The sequence below is a fragment of the Camellia sinensis genome, chromosome 14 (genome assembly GCF_055761805.1).
Source record: "Camellia sinensis isolate YWXY chromosome 14, ASM5576180v1, whole genome shotgun sequence".
NCBI lineage: Eukaryota > Viridiplantae > Streptophyta > Magnoliopsida > Ericales > Theaceae > Camellia > Camellia sinensis.
The window spans coordinates 31,738,226-31,752,815 of record NC_138974.1 but is presented as its reverse complement, the minus strand read 5'-3'; the positions used below and the strand labels follow the sequence as shown (position 1 = coordinate 31,752,815).

At 37.9% G+C, this 14,590-nt stretch overlaps 1 pseudogene; it reads right to left on the bottom strand.

Annotated features, from left to right (window-relative positions):
• Window positions 1–281: 281 nt before the first annotated feature.
• On the bottom strand, window positions 282–10,416 carry LOC145806885 (uncharacterized; annotated as a pseudogene).
• Window positions 10,417–14,590: the final 4,174 nt, after the last annotated feature.

Genomic DNA, 14,590 nt, shown 5'->3' with positions numbered 1-14,590 from the left:
TACAATTAATTTGCTTTTGTTGCCAGAGAAATCAATGTAAACAAAAATTAGGATAATTCTTATTCATTTTGAACCTGGATTCTCTCACTTGGCTGTCCAATCCGCCCGTTGAGCCTGGCACAAGTTCTATATTTGATAATCCACTCTGTACATTTTTAAGAATGCATACAAAGAGGTTTTATATTTGATAATCCACTTTGTACATTTTTAAGAATGCATACAAAAAATAGGAGGTTGCATAACTATGAATAATACTAAATAAGTAAAGAATGCATACAAAGAGGTCTTCTGCAGTAGTTGTCTTCTTTAATTCAATCACAGAAGCACCACTTAGTGCATTAGAAATAGATGGAACCTCAGCAGAGTCAAATTCAGTAAGTGGAACTACTGGAAAATCCTACTCAATTAAATATCAATCTTCCAATTTGCCCTTTTTTTGAGCTTCTGGAACTCTTTTAGCAGTCAAAACTCCCGATAGTGTCAGAAACTCAATTTTATCAGAATTTACCAAACCAGAAGTGAATAGAAAGTGTGCAGCTGCCAAGGTTGCATGACCACAAAGTTTAACATGCAAGAAGCCATAAATTAAAGGTATGAGAGGTAATCACACCATAATATGGTGGACTCTCTCACACTGAATCATGACCTACATATGGTGATCTATGAACCTTTCCGCAAGGGAATAGAATAATCTGGAGTGTTTTGGTGTTTGAATTTAAACACAAAAAGACACAATGCTTCATAGCATTATGGAAGCATTGTGTCTATTTCCAAAAGATGATGACTCTTGGCAAAGGTTGTCAAGATGTTTATAAATAGTTGGCAAATTGGGTTCTCATCATTCATTGCAAAACCAACGTACATAAACATCATTGTTGCCTCCGGATTATTGATTCCATTTTGCGTGATAAACACCCTCACGGGATTATCGATCATCACCGTTATTAGCTTATTCCTTCAGTAGTATTAGAGCAGTGTTAAACTGAGTACGCAAGTATTGAATTATAATCCATAGGAGAGAAATTTTTCAAAATTTATTTTGTCCAAAATTTAGAGAACAAATTGAAAACTTGTGTTTTGCTTTGGTGACTTCCATTCAGTTATTCGATCACTATCAGTACATAATTAATCCAATAGTGTACCCCAAGGAAGTTATTTTGTGTGAAGACAATAGAAGAACACTTGCCGAAACTGAATTCGAATGCTATTGGTGGAGAATATTTTATAAATCATTTTTCGATCATTACTGTGCTTAACCATCATTGCTATCATTTTTCGAGCATGATAGTGAATTTTGTTGTGAAAATGCAGCAAATTGATCCTACAAAAACCATTTTTAGACTTTAGTTTTCGACCTCATCACCGGAGAAGAAGACGAAAAAATAATAATAAATACTGTTGTTGTTAATTTTGAAAAATAAGGAGGTTAAGTCATTTAGCCAATTTTCAAAACTTAAGCCTTGTCTTGTGCCTAAAGCAAAGCCTAGCCTACTGGGTTTCCGACACCGTTTTTTATATATTTATTTTTGGCTATGGGGTTAAGTTTCAAGACCAAGTCCATTAACATTTTATTTTATTTTAGTAAAACACACACACGCACATATATATATATTTACATGGCAATTAAAAATGTTATTATGCTTTAAGAATTAAGATGCTTAATGAAAATAATTTCTGATCATGGAAACGTCACATTTCTTATCTTCTTACACATGAAAAAACATTGCACACTTTATCCACTTATAAACTAGATGATAATTCTAATTGGTTTCAAAACAAGTAGTTAGAGGATGATGCAATAGCAAAGGCAATCATGTTACACAATATGAAAGACAACATTATTCCGCTATTTGAAGAACATGAAATTACAAAACAATTGATGGAAGCACTAAAAAGTAAGTATGGAGTTCAATCAGACACTCAAATACAATTGCTCTTGGACAAATAGAATAACACTCGTATGAGTGATAATGTGGGTGTTTGGGAAGTGGGTTTTTATGTAGGTTTTTTTAGTTGTAGGATATTATTGGATAAAAAAATTTTGGTGTTTGGGAAGATAGTTGGATTTTTTTGTGGTTGGATGTGATGTTTGTGAGAGAAAAAGTGAAATGATTATGTGATATTTTGTTTAGATTTTTTTTTTTTTTTTTTTTTTTGGTTTTGCAAAAAGTTTGTCTTTTAGTGTAAAAAATAAAAAATAAAAACCCAACCCACAAACTTCCCAAACACCACCAATGATAGTGTTGATGATCATGTTAATCAAATGGAATTAATTGCTAAAGAATTATCCAACGCTGATCACCCTTTGTCAGACAAGAAGCAACTAACTACCATACTTAATAGTCATCCATTGTCTTGGGATCATGTTGTCACATCTTTAACTCATAGCGGACGAGGGATTTCAATGGTGACATTGTCTATACTCTAAGTTTTGGAATAAGAAAGAATGAAGTGAAGAAGTAAAGAAGGATTGTCTTCTAACTTGTTGATGGCGCAATCTTCACTATAATTATAGAATAATTCCCACACACCATTCAACAAGAGAAAGACTATTTCTTTCAAGAAAAAATGGAAGAAGGGGTTCTAGAAAGAAAGGAAGAAGCAGCAAGGATGGCAAAAACAACAACGTCACAAGAATCAGGCTGGCCTATGTTGCAATTGCATTCAAAAAGGTCATATCAAAGCCACTTGTCCTCAGAACAAGCAAAAAAAGGATCATAATCCCATTGCCATGATAGTTTTTGAAGTAATGGTACTTGAACCTTCATCAAATTCATGGTGGATTGATTCTGCTGCAACTAGACATATTGTGCAAAACAAAGACATGTTCATGGAGTTTACTGAAAATAAGATTGGTGAACATAGAATCTATATGGGCAACAAGTCTTACAGTGATGTTTTGGGCATCGACAACTATCAATTCTCTATTAATGGAACTTCCATTGTGCTTTATGATGTGCTTTATGTACCAAGCATTCGCCGAAATTTAATTTCAATTCCAGTATTAACCCAAAAGGGTTTTGAGATTAATTTTAGGTTTAACACAGAGTTGATTAAGAAAGGAAATGTATTAGTGAAAGATGTGAGAGTGAATGACATGTACTCTTTTCTTATTGATAATAATAAAGTTTGTATTTATGATAATTTGTATGTTTCTACCAGTAATAGTTCTTATTTATGGCATCTAAGATTAGGTCAAATTAATAAAAATAAATGTCTCGAATGTTTAAAAGTGGCCTATTGCCTAAAGTGTGTTCAAATGATTTTGATACATGTAAACCATGTATTAAAGGAAAAATGACTAGCAAGCCATTTTTAAAACATTGGAAATCATCGGAATTACTTGAAGTAATTCATTTGTGGCCCTTTCAGAACTAAAACTCATCGAGGCATGGAATACTTTATTACTTTCACTGATGATTATTCAAGATATGGACATATCTACCTTCTTAAACATAAATCAGAGGTAATTGAAAAGTTTAAGGAATATAAATTAGAGGTAGAAAAACAACTTGGTCGGTCCATTAAAAACTTGAATAATGATAGACGTGGCGAATATGAAGCTATGGATTCTTTCTGCAAGGACAATGGCATAAAACCTTTGTTTATAATGCCATACACACCACAACAAAATGGGGTTGCAGAAAGACGAAATCATACTCTAATGGAAATGATAACGTCTATGATGGCTCATGCTGATCTGCCTATTCATTTTTAGGGGGAAGCCTTGTCTAACGCTGCGTACATATTAAATAGAGTTGAAACAAAAGCCAAACCTCTAACTCCTTATGAATATTGGAATGGTACTAAACCTAATATTCTAAATCTCAAAGTTTGGGGATGTAAAGCACATGTACTTATTCCCAAACTTTTAAAGGATAAATTGGGAAATAAAACTTGGAAATGCAAGTTTATTGGCTATGTTAAAAATGGGAGTGGTTATCATTTTTACTATCCCAAACGTGGATTAATAGAAAGTAGAGATGATATTTTTCTTGAATCCACTGATCTTGTTACTCTTATTGAACAAATTGAACTACTCTTCGAAGTATCTCAGGATTCTTTTCTTCCCTTTTTGTCACCAGCACCACCTATTCTCCTAAAACCTCCTAATAGTGGAAGGAAAAGACAACTACATGACGTTGTGTTACCTGTTTCGAATCCTAAGATAAGTGGGAGTAAGAGAGCAAGACGTTTATCTATATTTTTGAAAGATGATTATGTTTTTCAAGGTGAAGAACCTAATAACTTAGTAGATAATCCTACTAGTTTATAATGAAACAATGAGTAGCAGTGACGCTACACAATGGCTTGAGGCAATGAATGGAAAACTTGACTCAATCAAGAAAAATGATGTTTGAGAATTAACCGATCTCCCGAATGGAAGAAAAGCCATTGGTTGCAAATGGGTTCTTAGAAAGAAATTCAAAGTAGATGGAAGTTTGGAAAAATACAAGGTAAGACTAGTAGCCAAGGGATTCACACAACAACCTGGAGTAGACTTTGTGGATACATATTCTCTTGTTGCAAAATTTGCCCCAATAAGGATTCTAATGGCTGTAGTAGCCAAGTTGGATTTAGAATTGCATCAAGTAGATGTTAAAACAGCTTTTCTCAATGGAGAATTAAAAGAAGAAATTTATATGATGCAACCTGATAGTTTCCAGATCCAAGGCAATGAGGATAAAGTCTACAAGCTAAAAAGATCCTTGTATGGACTCAAACAATTGTCAAGACAATGGTACTTGAAATTCTACCAAGTTATTTTACAAATGGGCTATGTTGTGAGTCCAATAGATCATTGTGTTTATATTTGAAAAAATGATGATAAGTTAGCAATATTGTCTTTATATGTGGATGACATATTGTTAGCAAGCAATTTTCCAGATATGATTATAAAAACCAAAACTTTATTGGCATCTAGATTTGAAATGAAAGACATGGGTCTTGCAACCTATGTTCTAGGAATTAGAATTTCAAGATATAGAAATTCGAAGTTATTATATCTAGATCAAGAAAAATATATCGACAATATGTTCAAAAGATTTAAAATGGATAATTGTAATTCTTTAAGCACACTTGTTTGCAAGGGACAAAGTCTTAGTAAAAGTATGAGTCCTCAAACTAAGTCTGAAATTGAGAAAATGAGAGATGTCTTATATGCTTAGGCAGTAGGTAGCCTAATGTATGTTATGACAAGCACAAGACCTAACATTTGTTATGCAGTCAGATTGGTAAGTAGATTTCAATCCAATCCAGGTAAGAAACATTTGCATGCTGTCAAAAGAATATTCAGATATTTAAAAAGCACTAAGAATTTGAAATTATGTTTTGGTTTGTGTGATGTAGACATAAAATGATACACTGAAGCGGATTATGTCGGAGATAGATGATAGAAAATCTATTAGTGGTCATGTGTTCTTGTTTGGTGAAAGGGAAATTTCTTGGTTAAGTAAGAAACAGAGTTTGGTTGCAAAATACATTATGGAAGCTGAATACATAGCTTGCAGCACAACCGTTAGTAATGCGGTCTGGATAAAACGATTTGTTGACAGTTTACAATTAGGTATACCTGCCAAACCGATCAATATGTTTTGTGACAATCAGTTCACCATCTCATTAATAAAAATTGGAGTGAATAGCTCTAAAGGAAAACATATTGATGTAAGTTATCACTATATTCAAGATATAGTGGAGATACCCTCAGAAGAGATGGTGGCCGACCCTATGACCAAAGGGTTGTCTCTAGAAAAATTCAAAGAACATGTAGCTAATATGGGATTGAAAATGTCTAGCTAGATGGTTTGGCTATTTATATAAGGGTGTAGGGGGGTTTGATGTTAAGAAGGTGTTTAGAGAGGCAAAACTATGCTAATGGTCCAACAATGGTGGAAGTGGTTGAAGAATGAGCAACAACAACTGTCTGGGAGTTGGAGAGTGTGCAACTGGGTGAGGGTAAAGCAAATAGCTCAAGAAGAAATGTATAGCAGTGCACAAATGGGTAACATCTTCCCCAAATCTCCCAAAATTCCTCTTCTTGAACCTTGGGAAATGGGTCCTATTTATAGGCTTTTCCTTGATACCAAGAGGACACTAAGTGACCAAATAGAGAGAAGACATGTATCCTAGAGGATCATATGGAATATTCTGCCTTGAGCCACAAGGCTGAAGGTGCCACGTGTCCCTGTGCATGTACTGTGTACTAACTGTTTGCCTCCACAACTACCTTTTTAAGCCTCAGCAAGTGTAGTTGCGACGAGAGTGTTTGGCGCTACAACTCCCTTTTGAGCCTCAACAAGTAAGGGTGCAACTCGGGCGGGTTCGGTCGAGTTGGGGGTCTGCCCAAGCTCGACCCGAATTGTATTTGGCACTGCCCAAGCCCGCCCAAGCCCGACCATGAACCCGAACATTGTTGCCCAAGCCCGGCCCAAGCTTTGTATTTTGAACTCAGGTTGCCCGAATTGCCTGAGTTCAGAAACCTGTAGGTAGATCTAAGGGTAGACATAAAAGATGCTAATCTAATGGTAGAAAACTAACCAAAAAAAAATAAAAAAATAAAAATTAAGACTAACTCTTTTACTTAATAGAAGACTAACCAAAAAATAAAAATAAAAATAAAAATTAAGACTAACTCTTTTACTTAATTTATATATATTACATAATTTATTAAATTATATATATATATTATATATTATATATTATATAATTTATATAATATATTAAATTGAATTCGGGTTCGGGTTGCTCGGGTTGGCCATTGGTTCTGCCCAAGCCCGGCCCGAATTGCAATTCGGGCATCAAAAATCTGCCCAAGCCCGTCCAGATTACAAGATATAGTTGCCCAAGCCCTAAAAAAGCTCAGGCTGGGCTCGGGTTGCTCGGGTTGAGCCCGCCCGAGTTGCACCCCTATCAACAAGTGCAGTTGCGGCGGAAGTGTTTGCTGTTGCACTTGCCTTCTCAGCTCGAACCTCAGCAAGTGCACTTGTAGCAGTAAACCTTGCTGTTGCACTTGCCTTCTCAGGTCTATTTAGCCAGTACATGCATTCTCAAGACTCCATAGCTTGCTATCAGCCATGTTTGTGTTCACCTCTGCGAAGCCTCCACCCTTAGCCACCTAACCACAAACTCTTCAGCTTCCCAGGGCGAAGGCCATAGCTAAGCCTGCTATCAGCCATACTGTGCCTTAGTACCAAGCCCAAGGGGGCTTCCTTAGTCCTGCATGTGCGACTAAGGCAGGTTCGTGACCTGGGTAAATGGAAAGAGAGTCCCTCGCGCCCTGCTCCCATATTTGCGGGGTTGCCGCGGTAAGCTGGTATCTCTAAGCCTGCTATCAACTCCAACCAGTAAGTCTTGAGGCCTACTATCAGCGCCAAGGTAATGAACTTTGGGGCCTGCTATCAGTGCCAAGCATTAGCCTTTACTTGCAGAGAGGAAGCTTTTCCCAAAGGCTACTATCACCTTGGCGGGATGTTCCCTCCGCAAGTTGGTTGCGGCGGCTGTAGTTGCTGTGGCAGTCATTTTCCACGGCAAGTTCAAATGGCAAAACAGACAATATTGGAAATGGCGACGCTGACAAAGTGCCTCTGCAACTTGGGCACTACAAGTAATGCCTCTGCAACTTAGTTGCTTTGGTTTTCTCCTTCCCTTAGCAACTCCAAGTGGCAGCGGAAATGACAATACTTAGAATGTCAGCGATACCGACAATACTTGGAATGGTGGCGCTAAGACAAAGTGTCTCCGCAACGTAGCCGTCGCAAGTGTCGCCTCTGCAACTTAATTGCTTCGGCTTTCTCTTTCCCTCAGCAACTTCAAATGGCGGCTGAACCGACATTATTGGGGAATGGCGATGTAGAGGCAAAGTGCCTTTGCAACTTGACCACTACAAGTGTTACCTCAGCAACTTGACCGTTGCATGTGTTGCCTCTGCAACTTGACTTAGGCATTTTCCTTCGTGGAGTTTGTTTTGGACCCTTGCCGGGTCAGACCTGCTTTGGCCCACTGTTGGCCCACTTCCCTTGGGCTTTAGCCCTTGCTCTTTTTTCATTCCTATTCCTCTCAGAAGGCCGACCTCAGCACTTAGGCCCATACTTAATTTGAGGTTTAATTTCTAACCCTCTACAAAGGGCATAGTCGGATGACTCTGGGGACGCCTGGATAATCGATGTTATGCAATTCTATCTTACATGGAAACATGTGTTTGTTCAGGTAATAAGGTAGAGGAACTGACAAGGAACGAACATCATAATTAGCATAAGATGTAAAGTCCATTATATGCAACATGCTGACTATATGATGTTGTCTTCTTGACCAGCAAAAAGTCACGGATAAGGTGTGTTAAGAAAAACTTTCAGGAATGGGCCTTAGAAGTACTTAAAAAAAAATTTCAGCGCAGGTCAAGACACATGAGAAATGTGTACGGCTGAAGTCGTCAATGGTGATTGGGTATGGACTATGAACCCAACATTGAAAATTGATGTCATTCACTTGAAATATAGTGAATTGAAGTCATTTGGAGTGTGTTGTCAGTGGGAGAACACATTCGTATGGATACGGTTAGATTGGTGGCAAAAACATGCGCACGTATGGCCAAGTCACAATCGGACATCAATTTATGAGGTAAATTCATAGATGAAAGTTGGTATAAGGAAAAATTTTGGTATCAAGGTAAACATGTCCAACTCAGGCTTTATCACTAATATTATAATATGATCAAGTGAAAGATAAAGGTATGAGAGATGATCACACCATAATATGGTGGACTCTCTCACACTGAATCATAACCTACATATGGTGATCTATGAAACTTCCTGCAAGGGAATAGAATAATCTGGAGTGTATTAGTGTTTGAATTTAAACACAAAAAGACACAATACTTCATAGCATTACGGAAACATGTGTCTATTTCCAAAAGGTGATGACTCTTGGCAAAGGTTGTCAAGATGTTTATAAATAGTTGGCAAATTGGGTTCTCATGATTCATTGCAAAACCAACGTACATAATCATCATTGTTGCTTCCGGATTATTGATTTCATCTTGCATGATAAACACCCTCACGAGATTATTGATCATCTCCGTTATTAGTTTATTCTTTCATAAATTCTTTGTCCAGATTAAATTACTCACTCCCATGAACTTAGCTATTCAAACACGACTCTCAATTTGACTAAAATATCAATCAATCAATCAAATTGCAAGTAATTTAAGCTGCCAAGTTAAAATATTCAGTGTTACGTTTTCCTTTGCTTTTTTCCAGTAATTTCTCAGCAACCAAACGGATCAAATCAGAAAAGAAACAGTTCAGTTTTTTCAATCTTCCACTGACCTCGGCGACTGGAGTGAACCATCGGAGGTGGAACCGAGGGTTTGTAGTTGAGTTGGATGAGTCTTAAGTCTCCGACTCAGACTTAGTGATCCGAGTCAAGTAACAGGTCTCGGAAATGTTGAACTCACTAGCAACTGCTTGCAACCACTCCTCGTCTCTCTCCTCCTCCAACAAGCATACCGCCGCTGGGTTTCCTTTGAACGGCAACTCAGTGAACACGTCGACCTAATCTCACAACGCGAATCAGTGAGTCACACAAAAACAAAACGAAAAGCACAAATTCAAAATGTGCGTATGATAGTGAGGAGAGAAAAGACTACCACAGTACTTAACAGACTTCTTTCCCATTGTAAGATAAATTGATAGAGAGAGATACAGAGAGAATAAATTATGTATATTGATTTATGTATTGAATGTATTTTGTACAATGGTTCAGGAGCTCCTTATAAAGGAGAAGTTTACAAACAATGCACCCAAAAGCAACCGAAAGCAAAGACATCATGATCAGCTAGGACACACTTTACAGCTAATAACAACATAGAATACACTAACAATATAATGCACTAACAGCCCCCCTCAAACTCAAGGAGGATAGGCACAAACCAACTTGAGTTTGAAGAGAGTAACAAAATAGAAAAATAAACTGACAAATAAAATAGGATAGGAGACACTGTATGGTCGTGTCAGACCGTTGTAGAAGACTGTATGGTTATGGCAGACAGTTTATGGGGTCATGTCGGACCGGTGTAGAAGACAGTTTACGGGGTCATGTCGGACCGTTATAGCAGACACTGTGTGGTCGTGTCAGACCGATGTAGAAGACAGTTTATGGGGTCATGTCGGACCGATGTAGAAGACAGTTTACGGGGTCATGTTGGACCGTTGTAAAAGCTGACCGGAATCAATGTCGGGACAGTTTACGGGGTCATGCCGGACCGATGTAGAAGCTTGTGGTGGTGCACCAAGAAGGCGACTTAGGGAGTGCGCCATGAGGTGGCTTGAGTGGTTCCCATGGTGTATAACCATGCTCACCAGCTTGGTGGTTCGCATGGTGTGTAACCATGCTCACCATGATATAGGTATAACCCCCCATCAAACTCAAATAGGTGTGAAGATAAAAAACTATTTGAGGTTGAAACAAAGGGATTGAAAAAGTGGAGCAAAGCAGCTCAACACAGAGTGGAGATGTTATAAAAAAAAAAAAAATAAATAAGAATAATAATAAAAATGGTAGAAAGGTTTTTTTTTTTTTTTTTTTGGATGGAAAAGGTGGGCAATATTAAAATAAAAAGAAAGGAAAAGAGGGGGAGAAAAGGTGGTGGATGGTGTATCATGGAATGGTGGATCACAGAGTGTTAAAAAAAAAAAAAAATTAAAATAAAATAAAAAATAAAATAAAAGAAGGTTGGATGGAGAGAGTGGGTGTAAAGTGAGAGAGAGAGAGAGAGTATTTTAATCATTGGGAGAAGAAGTGGGTGAATCAATCCTTCATTTTTTATTTTTTTTATTTTTTTTTTTTTACTCCAAAATGTCGCAGTCTCAGAAACCCATTTCGAAACTAGGGCTCAATACACTCCCGATCGATTCCGGGACTCGATGACCTTTGACGACGACACCACCACCACCAACAAACCCGATTTCAGAGAACTCGATCTGGGTTCCCCTGTATCGCCCTTGACGACTCGGCGATCTCGGTCTCCGGGCGTAATAGATCCAACAAGGCTTCCAATAACCACTCCGGCGAGCTTTCTGGCTCCGTCGAGAGCTCCCCGAAGTCCGCTGGAGGCTCTCGATGCTTCAGAACAGTCCCCGGAAATCCCGATTCCAGGAACACCCAACCGTTAATCTATTCCGGTGGTATTTAGTCCAGCTGCTCTTCTCTGCCATGTACACCGAGTGAGAGCTGAAGTTGGGTGGGTGTTGTGTGTGTTCTCTATGTGTGTGCATGTGTGTCTGGTCCGTGTGTCCCCCGTGTAGTGTGTGTGTATCTGTATATGTAGCCGAGAGAGAGAGTGGATGTTCTGTGTGTGGAGAGAGAGATCAGTGCCTGTGTGTGAGTGTTTCTTGAGTGTACCAGTGTGCATGGTGAGTGTTGAAGTTGGGTGGGTGTTGTGTGTGTTGTCTATGTGTGTTGTAGTGTGTGAGAGAAAGCTGTATGTGTGATGCATGGTCTGTGTATCAGGCTGTGTTGCAGTGATTATCAAAGCTTGTTGGAACAACAGTGATAGGAGAGGCTTCGGGTTGATGATTGAGCTGGTGAGGATGTTCACGGTGGCAGATGCGTCGGAGTGTTGCTGGTAGTAGATGAGAAGATGGAGCAACTGAGGTGAGTGAGGAGGAGGAGATGACAGTGGCGCACTGGTGGCAGCAGAAATGGAGGGTGGTTGGAGGAATTGGACCTGTTGAATTGGTTGAGATCCGGCGAGCGGTCAAGGCAAGGTTGCCGCCCGCCGGAAGGCGAAGAACACCAAGATCTTTAACCTATAGCTCTGATACCATGTAAGATAAATTGATAGAGAGAGATACAGAGAGAATAAATTATGTATATTGATTTATGTATTGAATGTATTTTGTACAATGGTTCAGGAGCTCCTTATAAAGGAGAAGTTTACAAACAATGCACCCAAAAGCAACCGAAAGCAAAGACATCATGATCAGCTAGGACACACTTTACAGCTAATAACAACATAGAATACACTAACAATATAATGCACTAACACCCATATTCAGTAACTAAAACGAAGAGAGCTTTTGGAAGATGAATTCATGGCGTTGCATCTATTTATATCAGTTTGTTGGCGGCTTCCTTCGCCTAGCCTACTTGGGATATGTTTGGTTGCTGGGCGTCCGATGTCGATTCGTCAATTCGAGTAATTTTTATATGTGAACATAATATATGTCATTCAATATCTTTTATTATTGTGATTCGCTTTATGTAAAAAATATTATGTCACTCGTACTATGTATAGAATAAAATAATATATTATTTATTAAAAATATGATAATTAAATTTAATTTTTTATATTTTGTCTCTCATAAATAAAATTTTTATATAAGTTTAAAAGTTTTGTTTCAAATATTTTTTTATTATAAGATATAGTATAGATAGATTAAAATTGTTATATTGACAATTAACAATTAAAATTATGTTTTGTTATATAAAAAAAATGATATAATTTTAATACTTCACTATTTTAGAATAAAAATATATGAATTTTAAAAAATTGCTATATTGGTCTTTGAAAGAAAAATAATTAAAGAAATTTTAAAAACTTAATGAGTAAGAAGGAATCATCGTAACATGTAATTTAAAATATCAAAAAAAAAAATTAAAAAAATGAAAAAAGACTTTAAAAAGATATGATTATGTTGGCTTTTTTGGCTTTCGAAGGTTATTTTTGTAATTGCGAGCGTGCCAGTAAGGATCAATTAGTCCTTACAGAATGTTAATTGCCAACCAATTATCAGACGATTGTGTTTTAGTTCTTTCAGCCTCAATGAAGAGGACTTTTACTGGTGGCTTTGTTTAAGAGAATTAAGCAAACAATGATTAAATGAAGAACAGTTGTAGTATTTCATTAAACAAAATGAAAGACTTACAAAGATCCGAATCAGCCTCATAGAGGTTTACAGTAACAAACTACTTGAAAACTACTCCTATGAATGGAATGCAGTGCAAAAATTTGAAGTACAGAAATGTAAAGAATAAGAAATGTAAAAACTGGAAAAGAAATAAAGTAGAATAAAACTAGTTTTATGGATCTGAGTCGGGAGCTTTTTTGGGGGCCTTCTCTTCTATTTATACTTTTCAAGAATAACCATTGAACTACACTTCTAACCGTCGAACCGCTCCTCCATGATCATTGATCATGTTGCCTTATGGTTAGCTCCATTATGCCAATACCTACAATTAGGCTTCCCTCATGATTTTGAATTTAAATGTGAGTAACCGTTGAAGCAACATCACTTTGCATCTCTTTGCTGATCTAGTACTACACAGATCTTATGAAAACCAATACTAACTGCCACGTGTACAATCACGATCGAAGGTTTGAATTTTCTTCCCGTATTACCCTCAACCTGCCACGTGTTGAACTGTGATTGGCTTTATACAAAATATGTAGCCAACATTACCCCCCGCACTAATATAACCAATACTTGGTGATATTAGTGGATCAAAGTATTTTTCCACGTCTTAGAACATGCATGGGCTTTGCATTTTTAGAAACACAACCATCATTCATTGATGAACATTTGCATTAACTCCTATTCGATCCCTTAAACAAGCTCACTATCTCAGTATTCGAAAAGTCCAATTCAGTTCTCATGGATAAACAGACCTTTTCTTATCTCGATCAAGCATATGAAGAGTTGTTTGATAATACCATTCGTCCTCGAAAGAATCTTCATGCATTGATTAGCCACCTTTACATACCTTCCTATATTCAAGTCATTGAAGTTTTTGCAAACTATCAACCTTTGAATTACGAACACACTGTCCACAATCCTTTGATTCAGAAATTTGCGACTATGGATATGGTAAGTTCTTCCTCTAACCCAAAGCCTTTTAGGTGGGATGAAGCTGCAACTTCTTCCTCTTCTGGGGCTTCTGGTTGGGGAAGCTGGCCGGAATTAAGAGAGCGAGTCAACCATCATTTTGTCGAGTTCATTCCTCTAGAATTCCCTTCCGATGCTTGGAGTTCGATGGTTTATCCTTACGTGCCCATCGACCGCCGACGTTGTTTGGAAGACAACCTACTCGTAGCGTGGTACACATCTTCCATGCCTACGAAAATAGTACATGCCACTCCTCGCCCGGAAGAGGCACAAGGGTATAACCCTTCATTCTTGGCTTAGAAGGCTAAACTTTGCTCTTTTGACTGGCTCGACATCGTCAATAGCCCCCGATTTCCTCCTACTTTCGAGATAGAAACTTCTGCACCTCCTCTTCCACAAGACCCTCACTGGATGGAGGAATTGAGGCATACTCTCTCTAAGGACCAGTTTCTCCCTTCCTATCACCCTCCATCTCCTCCTACTAAAGATCAGCAAAAGCAAGCCCAACTTCTGCTTGCGGCCTTTTCCCATTTGCCCTTCAATGTTCTTGAGGACAATGTTCCTCTTAAGAACTTTCGATGGGCTTGTGACAATATGACCCGGGGTCATATTCTCAACCCCATCACCCAAACAAAACTTCAAATGTTTTTGGACCAACTCTCCCTACTCCTTCATTGGCATCACAATTCTGTCGCCACTACTCAGTCCTT